Here is an 8,859-nt window from a genome sequence, read left to right on the forward strand (position 1 = left end):
GAATTATAACTAGAGGTTGGAGTAAAATCCACGTTTTACCAGGTATGTTATCGCCGCATACCTGGATTTATGATGATTTCTTTAATGGAAATCGGAGGGAAAACCCTCTTTTGCTCAAAAAAAATTCAAGCAGTTAACGGCACTATCAAATACATGATGCCATCTGAGATAAAAAAATCCATCCCCATGATAATGCCCCCAGATCACACATGCCATATGTAGAAATTATTAACTCAAGCAATTCCTTGGACTGTGAAACTTGACTCAGGGTGTCGTTCTTGGTCAGCAACCATGCTCAATTTCCCGGAAGCTTACCACCGGTGGACAGTATACGGCAAAGACCGATGATTTCCAATTTCTTGCTAGAATTCACAGAAGCAGAATTCATATCAAGTGGAGAAGCCAAGGTGGAAGGGAAGTGCCAGTTCTTGCTTGCAAGCTTTGTGATCAGGTGCTCAAATTGTAAATCATTCGGTTCTGCATTGCCCATTCAGCAAAGAAGTTTGGTCATGTCCGGCTCTCAGATCACAACAGCCACCTCCATCAGAGCATCTCCACCTGTCCCCCCAGGACATCTTTTTAGGCTCGGACGACGTTTTTTGCCGAAAAACGGCCCAGTCACGCCCCCAGCGCCCCCCCCCCCCCCGGACGTCGAAATAGCGTAGGCAAACCCAGGCGAAACCCAGCACGTTGGGGGCCTTTTGGGGGCGCCGGCAGAAGTTTCGGCGAATCGTGTCGCCCCACGTGTCCTTTTTCTTGGCCCACTTAATCATCTCCCTCACAAACTTTTGCTTCGGGTGAGGTGTGGCCGGGAAGATGTCCTCCCCATGCACCCCTATTTCAGCCGGATAAAGCATTTGGCACCCCAAGACACCAACTTTTGTGGTTCGGTGGTGTTTCTGGGGCTCCAACGGCTGGAGATGCTCTTAGCCTCCCAGAGGCAGCCCTCCCAACCTAACCATCTATACAGGCAAACTGCATGTGACAGATTTGGATCCTTTGTTTGTTTTTCTCTCTTCTGCCTTGTCTAGTACTCCCTCCGTCCGAAAATTCTTGTCTTAGATTTGTGTAAGTATCTAGTCACGTTTTAGTGTTAGATACATCCGTATCTAGACAAATTTAAGACAAGAATTTTGGGACGGAGGTAGTATATTCTAGCATTGCACCAATTCACTCCCTGATGAAGAAGCAGATGCACAGGACCAGCTGCATTCCTAAAACAACAGGATAGGTGTTTTTCCTTCTTCCCTTCTGGCTAGGATATTGCTTCTTTCACTATTATTAATTGGTTGTTTGCTTGTCACTGTTTCATATTTTGTGGACAGAAAAGCCAACTTCAGCTCGAAAGCAGAAAAGAAGACTTGACTGAAGTCTGAGAAGTCCTGCCACGGCAGCGAAGCTCTAGGGTAGCATTTTTGACTTGGAATAGCTTAAAAAGTATTACCGGCCACTCACGCAAATCATGTAAGACTTGTCTGTCATATAGAAAAAGAAGACTTGTCCGTCATCTTGCAACCACTCCCTCCGTTCCAAATTATTCATCGTGGTTTTAGTTAAAATTTAAACTAAAACCACGACGAGTAATTTGGAACGAAGGGAGTAGTACTTACATACTTTGATCATTGCTTCAGAATAATAACTAGTGCTTGGAGTAAAATCCATTTTGTACCAAGTATGTTATCACATCAATGCTATGCCCTAGCAATGTTTTAAATATTGGGCAATGACATTTAGCGTCGGCTTCTCCAGGAGCTATGAAAAGCTATAGCGGGCTAAGCCCCATTTAGCGGTTTTGCATAAATCATGAAAAAACAGAAAATTACTCATACAATTAGGCATCATGTATATCTATAATAGGTCACTATCTACTCCCTCAGATCCACGACGCTTAGTTTGGATCGGAGGGAGTAGTTATCAAAAACACTATTAGGGAAAATCCTAGTTGTAGCGCGGGTTAAAGGCAGCTAACTTTTTGCAATAACGGGGTTTTATCCCGCGCTACTGGTGCTCATACATAGCAGTAGCACGGGTCCCACCGGCACTACTGCTAACTACCTGCAGCGTGGCTGTGGAACACGCGCTACTACTAAGCCAGCGCTGCTGCTACTCACTGCCCCTCGCTACTGCTAATATCTTCTGCCTTGTCTAGTCTATTCTAGCATTGGACCAATTCACACCCTGATGAAGAAGCAGATGCAGAGGATCTGTTGCATTCCTGAAACTACAGGATAGGTATTTTTCCTTCTTTCCTTTTGGCGAGGATGTTGCTTCTTCCACTATTATTAATTGGTTGTTTACTTGTCACTGTTTTATATTTGCAGACAGAAAACTCACCGCATATCATGTAAGAATTGTCTATCATCTTGAAAAAGAAGACTTGTCTGTCATCTTTTTTTTTGAACAATCAACCGGGGGCGATCGCCCACCTGAACATTTTTTTTATATTAATAAAAAGACATGGGTCGGTCAGTACATAGCTTTGCAGAGCTCAATGAGCGGGAGAAAGTAGGGGTCTAGGGTTAGCTACAGACAGCTAATGCACCACCGGAGCAACGGGTTACAATCGACACGGGAGGGAGCCCAGACCACCCATAACATAAGATGCTCCTGGATCAAACACCGCAAGTCAAGATCAGAGGTACGGATGCTATCGAACACCATCCAGTTCCTGGTCTTCCAAATGACCCAAAGGACACAACACATCGCCGTGTTGAGGAGAGGAGGGTTCAGGGAGGCGTGACATGTAGAGAATACCCGCCAAACAAACTTTCGATGCTGCTATCGACGAGTATACTACGACGACCGAGGATGCGCGCCCACACTGGACGTATACGAGGGCACTCGAGGAAGAGGTGCACGGTCGTCTCCGACCGCCCAGGGCAAAAATGGCAGTCGTCATGCTCGAGGAAGCTGATCCGATGAAGAAACTCCCTCTTACGAGTGTTGCCATGGCGCAGAATCCAGGTGAACACCTTGACCTTAACGGGGATGAAACTGTCCTAGTTTAGGCCATGCAGGGGGAGCCCGCCCAGAGAGCTTGATCATGCGGTACACCGCACGCGTCTTGAACTGAAGACACTCACCCCATGCCAGGAACCGCTCGTCGTTCACCTCAGAGAACTGAACTCGATCAAGCGCTGACTGGAGCAAGCAAAGTTCCAAATCCGCAGTTCTGGACAGACAATCATGAGCAGGTATCGCATCGACACCAAGCAGATTAAAGTCCCCCAGGGTTGCGTCGGGCTGGAGACAATGCGAATACGCTACAGGGAGAGCAGCCGCCAAATCACCCAACGAGGTCCAATTGTCATGCCAGATGGAGGTGCGCTCACCATTGCAAACCCTCATCGATGTGAGCGAACGATAGAGCAGGACAAGTGAGGCGAAAACTTTCCAAGTGGGGTCGAGGGAGCCGGATGACCACCTAAGTACCAATGTCACCCAGACAGTCCACGGGTTACGCACGCCACTGAAGATTTTATGAACCATTTTCAGAAGGAGGCATGTATACTGGACCCCAATGTCCACCAAGCCAAGCCCCCCCTCCCTCTGAGCGGAGACGACAAGCATCATGCCAGGCCACCTGACAGTCTCCTCCAGAGCATTCACTTGCCCCTTTCCAGAACATGGCCCTACGGGGACGGTCCTGTTGGAAATATGCCCTAGAGGCAATAATAAAATGGTTATTATTATATTTCCTTGTTCATGATAATTGTCTATTGTTCATGCTATAATTGTATTAACTGGAAACCGTAATACATGTGTGAATACATAGACCACAACATGTCCCTAGTAAGCCTCTAGTTGACTAGCTCGTTGATCAATAGATGGTTATGGTTTCCTGACCATGGACATTGGATGTCATTGATAACGGGATCACATCATTAGGAGAATGATGTGATGGACAAGACCCAATCCTAAGCATAGCACAAGATCGTGTAATTCGTTTGCTAGAGCTTTTCTAATGTCAAGTATCATTTCCTTAGACCATGAGATTGTGCAACTCCCGAATACCGTAGGAATGCTTTGGGTGTACCAAAACGTCACAACGTAACTGGGTGGCTATAAAGGTGCACTACAGGTATCTCCGAAAGTGTCTGTTGGGTTGGCACGAATCGAGACTGGGATTTGTCACTCCGTATGACGGAGAGGTATCTCTGGGCCCACTCGGTAATGCATCATCATAATGAGCTCAATGTGACTAAGGAGTTAGCCACGGGATCATGCATTACGGTACGAGTAAAGTGACTTGCCGGTAACGAGATTGAACAAGGTATTGGGATACCGACGATCGAATCTCGGGCAAGTAACGTACTGATTGACAAAGGGAATTGTATACGGGATTGAATGAATCCTCGACATCGTGGTTCATTCGATGAGATCATCGTGGAACATGTGGGAGCCAACATGGGTATCCAGATCCCGCTGTTGGTTATTGACCGGAGAGTCGTCTCGGTCATGTCTGCATGTCTCCCGAACCCGTAGGGTCTACACACTTAAGGTTCGGTGACGCTAGAGTTGTAGAGATATTAGTATGCGGTTAACCGAAAGTTGTTCGGAGTCCCGGATGAGATCCCGGACGTCATGAGGAGTTCCGGAATGGTCCGGAGGTAAAGATTTATATATGGGAAGTCCTATTTTGGCCACCGGAAAATGTTCGGGATTTTTCGGTATTGTACCGGGAAGGTTCTAGAAGGTTCCGAAGTGGGTCCCACCTGCATGGGGGGACCACATGAACGTGGGTAGTGGGGGCAAGGCCCCACACCCCTGGTCAAGGCGCACCAAGATCCCACCTTAGAAGGAATAAGATCATATCCCGAAGGGATAAGATCAAGATCCCTAAAAAAGGGGGATAACAATCGGTGGGGAAGGGAAATGATGGGATTTCTTTCCCCCACCTTTGCCAACGCCCCAATGTACTTGGAGGGCAAAAAACCAGCCCCCTCCACCCCTATATATAGTGGGGAGGCGCATGGGAGCAGCACCCCAAGCCCTGGCGCCTCCCTCTCCCTCCCGTGACACATCTCCCTCCTCCCGCAGCGCTTGGCGAAGCCCTGTTGGAATCCCGCTACTTCCACCACCACGCCGTCGTGCTGCTGGATCTCCATCAACCTCTCCTCCCCCCTTGCTGGATCAAGAAGGAGGGGACGTCGCTGCTCCGTACGTGTGTTGAACGCGGAGGTGCCGTCCGTTCGGCGCTAGGATCATCGGTGATTTGGATCACGACGAGTACGACTCCATCAACCCCATTCTCTTGAACGCTTCCGCTCGCGATCTACAAGGGTATGTAGATGCACTCCTCCCCTCTCGTTGCTAGCATCTCCTAGATTGATCTTGGTGACACGTAGGAAAATTTTGAATTATTGCTACGTTTCCCAAAAGTGGCATCATGAGCCAGGTCTATGCGTAGATTCTATGCACGAGTAGAACACAAATTAGTTGTGAGCGATGATTTGTTCAATTTTCTTACCGTTACTAGTCTTATCTTGATGCGGCGGCATTGTGGGATGAAGCGGCCCGGACCATCCTTGCACGTACTCTTACGTGAGACAGGTTCCACCGATTGACATGCACTTGATGCATAAGGTGGCTAGCGGGTGTCTGTCTCTCCCACTTTAGTCGGATCGGATTCGATGAAGAGGGTCCTTAGGAAGGGTAAATAGCAATTGGCATATCACCGTTGTGGCTTTTGCGTAGGTAAGAAACGTTCTTGCTAGAAACCCATAACAGCCACGTAAAACATGCAACAGCAATTAGAGGACGTCTAACTTGTTTTTGCAGGGTATGCTATGTGATGTGATATGGCCAAAAGGATGTGATGAATTATATATGCGATGTATGAGATTGATCATGTTCTTGTAATAGGAATCACGACTTGCATGTCGATGAGTATGACAACCGGGAGGAGCCATAGGAGTTGTCTTAATTTATTGTATGACCTGCGTGTCAATGAAAAACGCCATGTAATTACTTTACTTTATTGCTAACCGTTAGCCATAGTAGTAGAAGTAATAGTTGGCGAGACAACTTCATGAAGACACGATGATGGAGATCATGGTGTCATGCCGGTGATGAAGGTGATCATGCCGCGCCTCGAAGATGGAGATCAAAAGGCGCAAGATGATATTGTTCATATCATGTCACTTTATGATTTGCATGTGATGTTTGTCATGTTTACATCTTATTTGCTTAGAACGACGGTAGCATAAGTAAGATGATCTCTCACTAAAATTTCAAGAGATGTGTTCCCCCTAACTGTGCACCGTTGCGAAGGTTCGTTGTTTCGAAGCACCACGTGATGATCGGGTGTGATAGATTCTAACGTTCGCATACAACGGGTGTTGACGAGCCTAGCATGTACAGACATGGCCTCGGAACACAAGCAAAACACTTAGGTTGACTTGACGAGCCTAGCATGTACAGACATGGCCTCGGAACACAAGAGACCGAAAGGTCGAACATGAGTCGTATAGTAGATACGATCAACATGGAGATGTTCACCGATGATGACTAGTCCGTCTCACGTGATGATCGGACACGGCCTAGTCGATTCGGATCATGTATCACTTAGATGACTAGAGGGATGTCTATCTAAGTGGGAGTTAATTAAATAATCAGATGAACTTAATTATCATGAACATAGTCAAAAGGTCTTTGCAAATAATGTCGTAGCTTACGCTTTAGTTCTACTAAGATATGTTCCTAGAGAAATTTTAGTTGAAAGTTGATAGTAGCAATTATGCGGACTAGGTCCGTAAACTGAGGATTGTCCTCATTGCTGCACAGAAGGCTTATGTCCTTAATGTACCGCTCGGTGTGCTGAACCTCGAGCATCGTCTGTAGATGTTGCGAAACATCTGACATACACGTTTTGATGACTACGTGATAGTTCAGTGTGTGATGCTAACGGTTTAAAATTGTGGCACCAAAGACGGTTTTGAAACGTCGCAGAACATATGAGATGTTCCAAAGACTGAAATTGGGATTTCAGACTAGTGCCCACGTTAAGAGGTATGAGACCTCTGACAAGTTTCTTAAGCCTGCAAACTAAGGGAGAAAATCTCAATCGTTGAGCATGTGCTCAGATTGTCTGAGTACTACAATCACTTGAATCGAGTGGGAGTTAATCTTCAGATGAGATAGTGATGGTTCTCCATAGTCACTGCCACCAAGCTATTAGAGCTTCGTGATGAACTATAACATATCAGGGATAGACATGATGATCCTTGAGCAACTCGCGATGTTTGACACCGCGAAAGTAGAAATCAAGTAGGAACATCAATTGTTGATGGTTAGTAAAACCACTAGTTTCTAGAAGGGCAAGGGCAATAAGGGATACTTCATGAAATGGCAAATCAGTTGCTGCTCTAGTGAAGAATCCCAAGGTTGAACCCAAACCCGAGACTAAGTGCTTCTGAAATGAGGGGAACGGTCACTGAAGCAGAACAACCCTAGATACTTCATAGATGAGAAGGCTGGCAAGGTCGACAGAAGTATATTGGATATACATTATATTAATGTGTACTTTACTACTACTCCTAGTAGCACCAGGGTATTAGATACCGGTTCGGTTGCTAAGTGTTAGTAACTCGAAATAAAAGCTGCGGAATAAACGAAGACTAGCTAAAGGTGAGATGACGATATGTGTTGGAAGTGTTTCCAAGGTTGATGTGATCAAGCATCGCATGCTCCCTCTACCATCGAGATTGGGGTTAAACCTGAATAATTGTTATTTGGTGTTTGCGTTGAGCATAGACATGATTGGATTATGTTTATCGCAATACGGTTATTCATTAAAGGAGAATAATGGTTACTCTGTCTATTTGAATAATACCTTCAATGGTCTTGCACCTAAAATGAATGGTTTATTGAATCTCGATCGTAGTGATACACATGTTCATGCCAAAAGATATAAGATAATAATGATAGTACCACATACTTGTGGCACTGCCACTTGAGTCATATTGGTATAAAACGCATGAAGAAGCTCCATGTTGATGGATCTTTGGACTCACTCGTTTTTGAAAAGATTAAGACATGCGAACCATGTCTATTAGTATATATGCATGAAGAAAGTCCATACAGATGGATCGTTTGGACTCACTTGATTTTGAATCACTTGAGACATGCAAATCATACCACATGGGCAAGATGACTGAAAGGCCTCGTTTTCAGTAAGATGGAACAAGAAAGGAACTTGTTGGAAGTAATACATTTTGATGTGTGCAGTCCAATGAGTGCTGAGGCATGCAGTGGATATCGTTATGTTCTTGCTTCACAGATGATTTGAGTAGATGCTGAGTATATTTACTTGATGAAACACAAGTCTGAATTATTGAAAGGTTCAAGTAATTTCAGAGTGAAGTTGAAGATCGTCGTGACAAGAGGATAAAATGTCTGTGATATGATCATAGAGATGAATATCTGAGTTACGAGTTTGGCACACAATTAAGAAATTGTGGAAATTGTTTCACAACTAATACCGCCTAGAACACCATAGTGTGATGGTGTGTCCGAACATCATAACTGCACCCTATTGGATATGGTGCATACCATGATGTCTCTTATCGAATTACCACTATCGTTTATGGGTTAGGCATTAGAGACAACCGCATTCACTTTAAATAGGGCACCACGCAATTCCGTTGAGACGACACCGTATGAACTATGGTTTAGAGAAACCTAAGCTGTCGTTTCTTAAAAGTTTGGGGCTGCGACACTTATGTGAAAAAGTTTCAGGCTGATAAGCTCGAACCCAAAGCGGATAAATGCATCTTCATAGAATACCCAAAACAGTTGGGTATACCTCCTATTTCAGATCTGGAAGCAAAAGTGATTGTTTCTAGAAACGGGTCCTTT

Source organism: Triticum aestivum, chromosome 1D (genome assembly GCF_018294505.1).
Source record: "Triticum aestivum cultivar Chinese Spring chromosome 1D, IWGSC CS RefSeq v2.1, whole genome shotgun sequence".
Taxonomy (NCBI): Eukaryota; Viridiplantae; Streptophyta; class Magnoliopsida; order Poales; family Poaceae; genus Triticum; species Triticum aestivum.